The 13,785-nt window shown below is 35.4% G+C and overlaps 1 protein-coding gene across 1 annotated transcript in view; it reads left to right on the plus strand.

Annotated features, from left to right (window-relative positions):
• Positions 1-13,785, plus strand: part of FAM135B (family with sequence similarity 135 member B) — a 561,064-nt gene that overhangs the window by 88,976 nt on the left and 458,303 nt on the right. The gene's annotated exons all lie outside the window — the stretch shown is intronic.

The following is a 13,785-nucleotide window of genomic DNA, read 5'->3' on the forward strand; positions in this document are numbered from 1 at the left end:
ATATAGTCTACTAACTCTTCTCTGTCAGAAAAGGAAATAAGGCTAGTGTATTATAATATGTGCATATATATATATAATATGTATACCATAGTTTTATATTTTAATATTTATAAATATTATTATAATCATGCGAATATATTTTATATTTATATTTTAATATAAAACTATGGTGATTTTTTTGGTTTCTATTCTGAGCCTTTTAGATATGGAAGAATTCTTTTTGATGCATGCTTCTAATTACCTGAAAATTAGTTGAGTTAGTGAATATTTTTCCTTGGTTCACCTGAGGTCCTTATACTGGTATATCCTCTTTTTCTGCAGCATCAACTTAAAAATGAGCTCATAGCATTATTGCAATCAATGGACCACAAAATGGAGAATGTTGGAGCACTGAATATAAAATCTTTATAGCTAGAAAGCATCTTGGAAATAATACTCAGAGAATCATAGAATTTCAAATTGTCAAGGATCTCAGTGGCCATTTACTCTAACTTAGATCCTAAAAGGAGTCTTTAGTATTTTCTATAGTCTTTGACAGCATAGTCAACAAATGTTCCTATCTTCTACTTATAGACTTCCAATGAGGGAAACACCCGGTTATTTTAAGGTAGCTTAATCCACATGTGAATAATAAGTCTAAATGACAGTCAGTTTCTTCTGACATGAAGTCTAAATGTGTCTCTTTGTTTATCTGATTTATTAGTTATCCCTCTTTTCTCTGAGTCATCTTCAGATTTGATGATTATTTTATTCATGTCATTAGCCAGGGGTTGAGAAAACCTCAACATCTCAGGAGCAAGCCAATATACCTGAGTGATTCCACTGAAAATCTCCTTTTGATTAAATTGATTTAGCAAAGACTAATCTTTAATTCCAACCTTCTAACCAGTTTCAATCTAATTGTACTGTCCTTTAGCCAACAGAAAGAAACTATATCAAATGTTTTGCTAAAATCCAAGTAAACTGTATCTATGGGATTCTCTTGCTCTACCAGTTTTAGAAACTCGTTTTTATTTTTTATTTCTTTTAAGTAGATGGAATTGGTGTGGCATGATTTAATAATGATGAAGCCATAATGGCTATTTGTAATCATGACTTGGTTTTCTACATGTGCACTAACCATTTCTTTATCATATATCCTAGGCTTTTCTCAGGAGTCAAAGTCAAGTTTAATGGCCCATAGTTTAAGGTCTCTTCTCTTTCATTTTTGAAAGTCTGCTATATATTTGCTCTTGTACAGTTTTGTGGTATTTCTCTCATTTTTTACAATCTTTTAGATGTCACATACAGTGGCCCATCAGAATTTTGGACTCTTACTTTAGCCACGGCCCCTGAGTTCATTCAGTACTGGAGGGTGTAGTTCATTTGGTCCAAGTCACTTGAATTCATAGTGTGCTTTTATAATATTGCTTTGCTTTTCTGTTAGTAGTTTTTCCTGATTTTTTCCAAAGCAAAGTAAATTCATTAGTATATTAAAATTTTTCATTAAAAATTCAAAATTTAACAAAAATGAAGTAAAATTGAGTATTTCCACATACATTCGAGAACAGGAGGAATGGGTTGCACATGAAATCTCGAATCACCATTCTGTTCCACTTATCTTTCTTTAAAAGCATGTAATAAATCCAAAATGTAACTTTAAAAAAATGCCTTCTTCTCTGTGATTTTTTTTCTGGCAAAAACCATTTTCATTGGCAGAGAAAACAGAAAGAAAAAATAATTTAAGTATCTTTGCCTTTTCCATTTCATTTACTATCATCTTGCCCATTCCCAATAGAAACCATAGCCTGTATCTGACTTTCATTTCACTCTATTATAAATTTGGAAAAATCCTTTTTATTGGCTTAAGCCTTTCTTACCAACCTTAAGTCATTTAATGAAGGAACTAATAATACACTTAAACCTGAAAGAGAATTTTTTTACTCATTCATTTCAATCGTTCCTGATTCTTCATGACTATTTTAAGATTTTCTTGGTGAAAATACTGAAGTGGTTTGTCATTTTCTTTTCTAGTTCATTTTGCAGATGAGGAAACTGAGGCAAACAGGGTTAAGTGACTTTCCTAGAGTCTCCATATCTGAGGATAGATTTTGATTTCTGAGGATGGGTCTTCCTGATTCCAAGTCCACTGCTCTATCCACTGTACCACCTAGCTTTTCCATTAGAAAGGAACTTAGAGACCATCTAATCCAGTTCCCTCATTTTCTCAGTGGGAGAAATGAATCTTAGAGAGGTTTAATGACTTGCCCAGGATCAAGCATTAATCCAGACTTTCCTGACTTCCCAAGAACACTTTCCATTACCATCTGATGCCATCCATCCTGAGGTTTAGTGCTTCTGAAAACATTCTTACATGACTACCCCACACTACTATAAGCAGTAACACCAAAATGCTGAATACATAAAAATTAGAAAAGTTTGAGAAGACTAGAAAGTTAGGAAGAGGCCAGATGATGGAGGTTCCTAAAAGCCAAATATGGTATTTCATATTTGGTCTTAGAATAGAAAATGACTAAAATTTATTGAAAAAGAGGCTGGCATTGTTAGACTTGTGTTTGATGAAGATCAATTTGAGAATTGAGTAGAGAATGGGTTGGAGTGGAAAGAGACTTGAGTCAAGGGAAACTCACTAGTAGACTATTGTAATAGTCCAAGAGCGAGGTGATGATGGCCTCAGCCCAGTATACAGACATAGCCAATGCATGGATTTGTTTCCCAGTCCCTCCAATTTCTAGTGTTTTGCTTCCCAAAAATTTACCTTGTGTTTATCTTGAAGATATTTTTATATGTTCTTGTATGCAATCTTATTCCAAAAACAGGGATAGTTTTCTTTTTGTCTTATATTTCTAGTACAACCTCTGGCATATATTGTTATTGGTACTTAGTAAATACTGATTCATGATAGGTTGATTCTAGGATGAAATAAAAATTGTCAGGGGAATAGAACCTAGCCCTGGTTCTATCATGAATTTATTTTGTGACGTTGAGCAAGCAAGTTGTGTTTAGGTCTAAATTTCCTTACCTGAAGAAAGAGATTGGTCTAAATCAGATTCTTAACATCTTTTGTGTCATGGATACTTTTGGCATTGTTGTGAAGCCTATGGATCCTTCCTTAGAATGCTTTTTTTTTTTAATAACTAAAGGAAATTTTCAATTTCATGAAAAGTTAGTGAAAATTAAAGGTGTAATTTTTTCATCCAGTTTTTAGACACCATGAACTGGTCTTAAGAAATGTTTTAGCTCTAGCCTGCTCAGTTCTAAAATCCTTTCTTTGCTAAGGTTCTATGATTTTTCCTTTCCCTTGTCCTTGTGCATAGAACATTTGTGGAAGCAGTTCTATCATAATAGTTTCATTATTTATCTCCTTTTCTTCTCTCTGCTTACATATACATCTTAAGCTCTGCTCAGTATTACCTTCCACACCAATGATTTCAGTGACTCCCTTTATGGCTTGAGTTCCTGGGAAGGTACAATGGATTTCTTTTGGAGGTAATGAAATCATCTGTGTGGTAACCAGAGTGGAACCCTGTATTTATGGTAGGTTCTGAGCAAGGACAGGGATGGTAGGATTATCTCTTCCTTTTAAGCCCTCTTCTCTCCTTGCTCTATACAAAACACAAAGCTTACTTTGTTAGGTGTTTCTCTGCAATTCCCTTCCTTGGGTACCTGGCCCTCTGCCAGGCTTAGCCTATCCTCTCCTCCATAAAGCGTATAAAACATGTTGAGCTTCTTGGATGAAAGCTTCTTGGATGATAATCATAAAAAAGGTGTTATAATAATAACACTTTGCATTTGAATTGCGTCTTCATTCTCAGGATGTCAGAATACTTTACAAACATGAATTGCTAAAAACTCTTTTAGGTTAATTAAAATTAGCAGGTTTCCCTGACAAAGCTGGGGAATGTTTGTGTATGTATTGGTACTTTTACAGATGGGTGAATTGAGGCACAGCTGTGTTTGGTGCTAGTGGAGTTGTGATTCTGGAAATGAACTAACCCACAATTTCCTCCTTTATCATTCTACCCATCCTATTTATCCGCCTGGGTATCCATTCTTTCACTATCCCCTCAAATCCATCCTGCACATACTGACAGTGTAATGCTCTTAATACAATAGTTGTTTCATGCCCTTTTAACTACAAAATCCACATATGACTCCCTGTTACTTATTGATCCTTCTGAGTTCCTCAGTCTGGCATTTCACAGCCTTTGGTGACTAAAGCTCTCCTACCTTTTCACCCTTATCTTCTACCCTCTCCTTCATATAATTGATGCCTGGGTCCATCCTACCCTTTCCTGTTCACATCATTCCCCATGCCCTGAATGCCTTCCTTCCTTCCTAACTTCTCCCCCCCCCCCTTCTGTGAAAACCATATTCATCCTCAGCAAAATTCAAATGACTCATCGTCCGTAGCCTAAATTCTCTTTCTTTCTGATTTTCTTCATTCATCTCAGTTAGACCTGAGTGTGCTTCTCCTTCTTCCTCTCATTACCCTCTCTGTCTCCTATTGCTTTCTGCCCTTGTCCCTGTCCCTCTCCTTCTCAGTCTGCCTTCCCTTCTCCATCTCTCTTATTCCCTCAAGATCTCCTAGCACACTCGCGTCTTTCCTTTTTTCCTATTTTCTGATTAATATTTTAGTTAGTTTTATGGAGTCTTCTTTCTGTGACAAGATTGTATATTCCTTAAAGGCAAGGTCTATGGTTTATTCATTTCTTGATTCCCATTGGACTAATATTAGGGCTTTGTATACTGTAGTCAGTCGGTAAATATATATATATATATATATATATATATTTTTAATTTTCTTTACTTTACTAAGTACTGAGAATAAAAATGAGAAAAAGAAAGACAGCAGGAGCATAGCAGGGCTAAATCTGGAAAGGTCTTCAGATGTCATCAAATTCAACTTTCTCATTTTTTAACTGAGGAAACTATGAGAAACCATAGCTGTTAGGTTGCTTGATTAGAGTCACATAGGGAGTATCAAGAGACAGAAAATGAATGAAGGTCCTCCTTATAGAGAGCCAATGATCTTTCCATCCTGCCCTGTTGTTACCTTCACTGCCTCATGATGTTTAATTTTTTAAATGAAGTTTATTAATTCTGCAAACCTATATTCAGGAGGCACTTTATCTGCATTGAGGTACATGGTACTTAAAATGGTACATAGCAAGATCCTGAGTGTGACTCTGAGCAAGATGCCTTCCTTAACAAAGCTAGCTAGGAGGAGAGGGTATGCTCACAAAGAAGAAGGCTAGGTAATGGTCTAAGGCTCTCTGTAAATATGGACCAAGAAAAATATATGCTTTCTATTCACATTCATAATATTAATAGCTTACATGAGCCTTTGAGGTTTATTAGCACTTCAGGTATTTTTTTTTCTCTTAATCATCACAAAACTGTCAGGTAATTAGTACAAGTATCATTATTCCTGTTTTACATGTGACAAAACTCAGACTCAGAAGAGTAAAGGCACTAGACTGGAAGATCAGAGATAAGTATCATTTCCCTAGATTATAGCAAATAATCTGACATTGTTTGACTATATTATTCTCATAGAAGATAAAGGAAAGATAATTGATGAAACAATAAATGGAAACAGAGTTGGTTCAATATTAGTACATAAAAAGTAATTATTAAAATTTCAATGTTAACTTATAAGAATGCCACTGGTGGAGTGAACAGATATGTGTCTTAGGGACATCGATTTTTATAGTTTTACCTTCTATTTCCATCACCTAACATAGTTATTGTTGTTATTTAGTTATTTCAAGTGAGTCTGATTTTGTGCGACCCCATTAGAGTTGTCTTGGCAAAGATACCGGAATGGTTTGCCATTTCATTCTCCAGCTCATTTTACAGAGGAGAAAATTGAAGCAAACAGGGTCCAGTGACTTGCCCAGAGTCACATAGCTAAGACGTGTCTCAGGCCAGGATGCTGAGTCGTCCTGACTGCTGGTCCAGCACCACTTAGATTCACAGAACAAGACCAAACCTCCTTTCACATGACAATTCTTGAAATTCACAATGACAGCTGCCATTCTTTCCCATTAAGTCTATTCCTTTGGCTAAGCATCCCACTTTCCTCGGCTGATCCCTTTATGAAAGGGCTCCCAACAATGTCTTTTGTTGTAAGTATCCTTCCATAGATGTAAGATCTAGAACTGCACACAACCCTTCAGAGAGATTGCCAAGGCAACATACAGCAGGACTGTTATCTCCCTAGTCCTGACTATTCTGCCTTTCTGAACATAGCCTCACATCACATTAGCATTTTCGGTTGAGTTTTGTCAGAGGTTCTCTCTTCATTTCCCCCTCCCTCACTCCCAGGAGTAGCATCTGTCTAGAATTTCCAACTCATATACCAGACCCAATTCCTTAAGTTATTCTTATATGAGAGAAAATTAAGGATCTGAATTCATTTAGAAGTAAAGAGTTTTGTTGCACCATCAGGTTCATATTTAGCATGTAATTTATTTTTTCCATGCAGGAATGAATTATATTTGCTTCCAAAATATGAAGAGCAACAATTATGATTCATTCACCAATGATTCATGGAGGATGCAAAGGCTAAAACACAGTTAAACTAATAATACATTATCCTTAAGAGTATAATTTGCCTGAGATGAGAATCTGTACTCAAAGTCAGGTGGTAAAAATCCTCAAGGACACCTGGAGGAGAGTGGAAGCACCATAGAGCAGAAGAAGTGTGAAACTTGGCTTCAGAATTTGCATGTTCAGTGTGACCTTGGGCAAGTCACTTAAATTCTCTGGCTCAGTTTATTCATCTGTAACCTGGAGAGAAGCATAAAAATACATTTCAACTCAAGTCATTTTTCACATCAGTGTATGATTTCCGCTTGGTAATTTGATTTATATAAAGCACGTCCCAGGGTTATTTGGGGGGATGTGTCTGGTGAAAGCTCTGGTAAATTGTGACTTATTAACGGTAATATGGGAATTCACTTTGTTTGAAAATGCATGCGTGTTACAAGTGTTTTGTTTTTGCTTTTCAGGGGAGGGCACTGGGAGAGAGGGAACGTCAATCCATTAATTGGCTAGCATTTCATGAATTCCTCCAATGGCCCGACATCTTGCTGTATTAGAGATATAAAGAAAGGCAAAAAACAATAGCTGTTCTTAAGAAACTTCTAGTCCAATGGGGGGCCAAATGAAAACAACTATGTATGAACAAGATATATCTATAGCAGACATATCAAACATATGCCCATTATGGAGGCCTCAAGGCTCCCAAGTGTCCCCAACGAGATTAAAATATAATTGGGAAATATTTAACAAAGTTAATAAAAATACAATAAAACATAGATAATCTTACTTTTTAAAGTTAAATTAATATGGGCTTACAAGGATCCTTATGTATACTTTAATGGCCCTATTTCTTTTTGAATTTGACATCACTGACCTAGAGCACTGAAAATATAAGTGACTTGGCCAAGGTCACCCAGTCAGTATATTTCAGCAGCAATATTTTAATCCAGGTCTTTCTGGCTTTGAGATTGGTTCTCTATTCATTATAAAATAATACCTTTAAACACAATCCTATATAACCCAAGAAACATTCATTGTCCCTAATAAATACCAGTTATGTGGTGCAGTGAATAGACATCTTTCTTATGTTCAAATCTGGCCTCAGACATCTACCAGCTGTGTGACCCTGGGCAAGTCACTTAACCCTGTTTACCTCAGTTTACTTCCTTATAAAATGAGATAGAGAAGGAAATGGCAAATGATTTTTTCAAGAAAACCTCAAATGAAGACACAAAGAGTGACAAGCCTGAAAAATATTGAACAACTCCATGGATACTGGGAAAAAATCTAAAGCTTCTATAATCCACATTCTCTACTCTCAAGAAGTTTCATCTTAGATATTGACACAGGTCTCTATAATATGATAAATATACATTAGAATTACATAACAATAGGAAAGTAGGAAGTCTGTCATTTTCTGGGGAGATCAGGGAAGGCTTCTTGTAAGAAGTGGTAATTGATGTAAGCTATAAATGCATTTAGAGGATTAATAAAGAGTTTATTAAATAGTTTAGGTTGGTGACATGAAGGAACTACATGTATTAATGTACTAGCATTAGGAATAAAGGGGATGACACAAATGCTGCAGAGATGGAATTTTATATCCTGGTAACTGATTAGGTATGAAATAAAGGAGGAAGATGATAATACTGGAAGCTTACTCCACTGGGTCATTATAATGAAAGTCTTGCATAATCCTCAAAGTGCTAAGGAAATGCCAGTAGTTGGTATTAGTCCCTGATAACTCATCTTAATATTGCATTTGTGTGTTGGCTCATAGTAAACACATAGTCATTAAACAGAAAAGCTGCCCTTGCTACCATCATATATATTTGCTATTAAGAAATGAGAGGAGTAATTTCTGAAAACTAATTACTAATCCAGAAGTGCCAGGGGAATTAGTCAGCTACTTTGTTTTTCTACTCAGATATTGGTACTTTCTTCAAATGCCAAAGATGAATGGAGGTGATTTTTGAAGGTCAGAAAAATAGATCCTGTTGAGAAAAGATCTACCTTATGTTAATTTTCTCTTGACTATTGGAGAATAGGATAGAGGGCTGATCTAAGAGACAGAAAGACCTGAATTCAACTCATAGTGCTGAAACATACTAGCTTTGTAATCCCATATAAATCACTGAACTGTTTAGTGTCTCAAGCCAATATTTAAGAGGTGCAAAATGCTGGGATATATAGTATGGAGTTTGCACATTAATAATTCTTCATATATGTATTTGTCTAACTCCATTCAGCCTCCAGACAGAAATGTTACTACTACTACTACTACTACTACTACTACTACTACTACTACTACTACTACTACTACTATCAATAATAATAACAATAATAATAGATTGGGGGTACACCTGTAATTTCATTGGTATTCAGAACTTTTAGGTAAGGATACTCTTTATCAATCATTCTGGCACTTCTATAACAGAAAGATTTATAGATTTTCTTCCAGCACTGAGAGGTTTAGCAATTTACCCAGGATCACAAAGGCAGAACTTGAATCAAAGTCTTCTGTCTTGGAGATTGACTCTTTTACCACCTCATGCTGCTTATCATCATCATCATCATCATCATCATCATCATCATCATCATCATCACCACTACCACCACCATCACCATCATTTTATTTATTATTTTTAAACTATTCTAATTTTTTCATTAACCTGGTACTTCTCTTTAAAAAAGTAGAATTTATTGTTCAATATTCCTTTTTCCTTAAAGACTTCCATGTACTTTATTATTGCTTAGTTGTTTTTCAGTTGTGTCTGACTTTTTGTGACTCCATTTGGGCTTTTCTTGGCAAAGAAACTGGAATGTCCCTCCCAGATTATTTTATGGATGAGGAATTAAAGCAAACAGAGTTTAGTAACTTGTCCAAGGCCACCCAGATGGTGTTTGATGTCTGAGGCTGGTTTTGGATTCATGAACATGAGTTCTTACCAACTCAAGGCTCAGTGCTCTATCCATTGTTCCCAGCTGCCCTTTCCACTTTAAATGTCCCAGTCCAATTGATTGCACTATAGTGCGATCTTCCTGGTCCATGTTTTTCAGTTTCCATAGTGCTTCCCCATTCATTATCTCATTATTCACAGTCCTGAGAGGCGAGGGCAGCTGTGCCACTTACCATCCCTGTGATCACAGTCCTGTCACTTCCCTTGTTCTGAATTCAAAGTTCTCATTGGTCAAATGGGAAAAGTAAACCCTAACATTCCTAGCAAAATTGTTGTTGCCATAATGTATATAAAAGTGCCCCCAAAACGGAAAAAATAATGTACAAATGGAATGACTAGAGAGAAATCTAAGAAGCTTTTGGAAGTCTAGGAAGGAAGGTAAGGTGAGTTATTTCATTATAGAACTTGAGTTTAGGGTCAACATTCAGTACCATTTATTAAGTCACTGTGATATGATTGCGCTGGGTGTTCCAAGATGGTTTAAGGTGAAGCCTGGTGTCATAATAGAGTGCTGGACCTGGAATTAGGGAGTTTTGAGTTTACATTTTGCCTCTCACACTTAATAGCTATCTGATCATGTTCAATTTGCTTTAATTTCTGAGCCTCATTTTCTTCAATTGCAAAATGGGGACATTACCTTTGTATTACTTATCACACAGGGTCCTTGTGAGGATCAAATGAGATAATGTTTGGGAAGCACTTTGTAAAGCTTAAATTACTATATAAATGTCAGTTATGATTATACTAATAAATAGAATAGCTCATGTTTGCTTAATATTTGCACAAAGCTTTGTACTCAGGACTCATAAACAAGCCTGCCATATAGGTAATCCAAAGGGTATTTACCTAGACTTGCTGAAGGTCACAGAACTAGCATTTGTCAGAATAAGGATCCAATCCAAGTCTTCCAATTCCTAAGGCTGATGCTTTTTCCACCACATCTTATTGTATTTACCACAAATCCAGCTCTATTCATTGAAGGAACCCTTCCAAACACTAGAAAAGGTTCACAGAATTAACTCAGTCTTGTCTCTTGACAAAGATGTAGTCAAGTCTTTGTATTTTCTTATTGTTTGATGTTCACTGCTTAGGATCAATACTTCCTAGTCTTCCAGGTAGGATGGAGGAAAAAGTGGATGAAAAACTCATTCACTTAAAAAATATTTAGGCCGATTTACTCACCACTGAATATTTCTATTAGAATCCAGGTCTTAGTAGAGTGCTACAGATGGATAATGATAATGCCCATTTTGCAGTGGCTATTCCCTACCTTTGAGAGCATTTTCTCCTCATTCCTACCTTCTAATGTCCATGGTTTCCTTCACCACTCAACCCAAGTATTCGAGCCTTTTATGAGACTTCTTGTGATTCCCTTCTAAGTAACAAATGAAAGAATTTAAGATAATTAATTAAATGGCCACTCAAGATTTTCTGCTAGCTAGTGGACACTGTAACACAGTTTTAACTGATGTGAACTTGAGTAGGGTAGAAGATGGAGCCCAAGAGAAGAAAGTTTAAGCATGAACAACAAAGCAGGTAGGCTGGATAAGAAAAGAAAGAGTGACTTCCTGTCATGAAAGCCAGTGCATATCCCTTCTCTGATTGGAAAACAGGCATGCAGAAAGTGGAATCAGAGACTTCCCCTTCTATATCACCATTTCATCACAAGAAGAGCCTGATCTCAGGAGTACACTAGCTATACCCTATGGCTGCCTAGCATACTTTTCCCAAGATGGCAGCTAGAGTTGGCTGATTTCATCACTCAAAAGAGTTCTTTATTTACAGGTAAACAAGGAGCAGTTCTCTACCCTGCCTATAACAATTGCAAGCCCAGCAATATGCCTTTAACCCTGTTGTCCTTAACAAAGGTAAAAGAAAAGAAGAAAAGAAGAGAGAAAAGAGAAAAGAAGAGAGAACCTAACCCAGTTTTACAGCCTGGGAGAGATACTGTTTTGCAGTTTAAAAATCAAACAGTTTTTGGTGGCCAAAGGGGAAAGTATTTCTCATAAAATATCTCAATTCAATATTAATTTTCTACTTCTTTACCTCACAAAACCCAACACCTTTCTTACCTATTTCTGCCAATCACCTTATGTCTGTATTTACTCATCTATAATAATTTCTAACAAGAGCTAATATTTATATTGTGCTTACAATGTGCCAAGCACTGTGTTAAGTAGTTTTTCATTATCATTTGATATGTGTACTAGTTGTGTCTCCTGATAGAATATTTATTTCATTTTATTTATTTCAAATTTTTCAATATTTATTTCAATTCTGTGACTGAATTTCTAGCACCTAGCACAATTCTTATTCAGTCTTTTCAGTCATATCTAACTCTTTGTGACCCCATTTTGATTTTTCTTGGCAAAGATACTGGAGTGACTTGACATTTCCTTGTCTAGTTCATTTTTCAGATGAGGAATCTGGTTGAATTGACTTGTCTGGGGTCACATAGCTAGTAAGTATCTGAGGCCAGATTTGAACTCATGAAGAAGAGTCTTCCTGACTACAGTGCTCTATCCACTCTGCCACCTACCTGCCCTTCCAATCATAGTTGATGTTAGTAAATTCTTCTTCATTAGTTGATTGCAATACAGTTTGATTGGTAGCCTATTGAACTGATTTATGAATAGGTAGATTGTGACCAAACACTGCAAATAGACAGATGAGAATAAGATGGATTTCATTTGAAAAAGTGAAGAGGCCTTTCAAAAATCTTGAGATATTATCATAAAGGTATATCTTTTAAAAATGAATTTTTCTTGATAACTTTTATTTTATATCACCTACATTTCTCACTATATCCCTCCTGTTATCCTCTCTCAGGAGAGCCATCCTTTATTATAACAAATAAAAGGAGGAAAGAAAACCAACACACTAAAGTAATTCTGCCATTAAAATAGTTTTCCACACTTGTAGTGCTCTACTGCTACAAAAGATATGGAATAAGATAGTCTTCTCTTGTCTCTTCTTTGTGGCTATGCTTGGTCATAGTATTACTGCATATAGTTTCCATTGCTTTGCTATGCTCTTCATTTATATATTGTTTTCCAGATTCCATTTACTCCATGCTGTACCAGTTCATCCTCTTCTGAATTAATTATCTTCATCATTTCTTATTCCTTTAAATCATTCCCCAATCAATGGGCATATATTGAATTTCAGGTTCTTTGCTAGTACATAAAATGTTACTGGATATATTGTGATGTATGTGAAATGTTTTTTTTTTTTTGGTTAATGACCTTGCCTATGTCTAGGTCTATGTGCCAAGACCTAGAATCTCTGGGTCAAAGTTACAGACATTTTAATAATTATCTTTGAATCATTATAAATTGATTCACTATTCTACCAGTAATGCATTAGTCTTTCCATAACCCTTCTAACATTGATGTTTCCCATTTTTTTGTTATTTTGCTGTCTTGTTCTATCTGAGGTGAAACCATGGGGTTGTTTTGTTTTTCATTTTTCCTATCATTAGAGTTCTGGAGCATAATTTCAACACTATCCAAATTTTTTGAGATCTACTTGCTTATATATTTTGACCATTTAGATAACTGACAATTTGATATTTTGAGAATAAGTATTTGGGAATAAGCTTATCTTTATTATTATTTTTTTAATACCAGCACATTCCTAGTAGATATAAATTATGAGCCATCATAATTTTAGGAGAATTCATTCAACAACGAGTACTTATTAAGGGTCTACTATATATAAGGTGCTGTGTAATATCTTACAGTGTAAAATATTAGATTCTTGGAATGCAAAGATGAAAGTGAGTCCCTACACCCAAGACATGGAGGAGATGATCTCTTCAAAGAGGACTAAGTTTGCTGTGTACTTCTCATGTTAGTAGGGGTCCATGTACACAGAGTTTTGAAAATTTTAAAAAATCTATGAAATAAATATAAAGTGATTTTGTTTTTCTGCAATGGACACTAAATAATCTGTTGAGGACAGAGCAATTAAGAAAGAATCTTTTGATTCTAAGAGGCAAAGATAAAGAGGCCTAATAAGCATAGGGAAATAGTTTATGTCTAGAAAAAGAGATGAATCATAATTGTAGGTGACTCAAAGGATAATGCAAAGATTTAAGAAGGGTAAATAGGCTATTGAATTTTGTCAATCATAACTCATGCATAAGAAGTGACTGAGAAGATGTCATTGATTTTGTGAACATCTCTGCTTCAGCCCAACTAGATTACTGGTTGTTTTCTGAACTCTGAACTCTACATCTTCATCCTCTGGGTATTTATAGAATCCAACTGCTCTA

The sequence above is a fragment of the Monodelphis domestica genome, chromosome 3 (assembly GCF_027887165.1).
Source record: "Monodelphis domestica isolate mMonDom1 chromosome 3, mMonDom1.pri, whole genome shotgun sequence".
Taxonomy (NCBI): Eukaryota; Metazoa; Chordata; class Mammalia; order Didelphimorphia; family Didelphidae; genus Monodelphis; species Monodelphis domestica.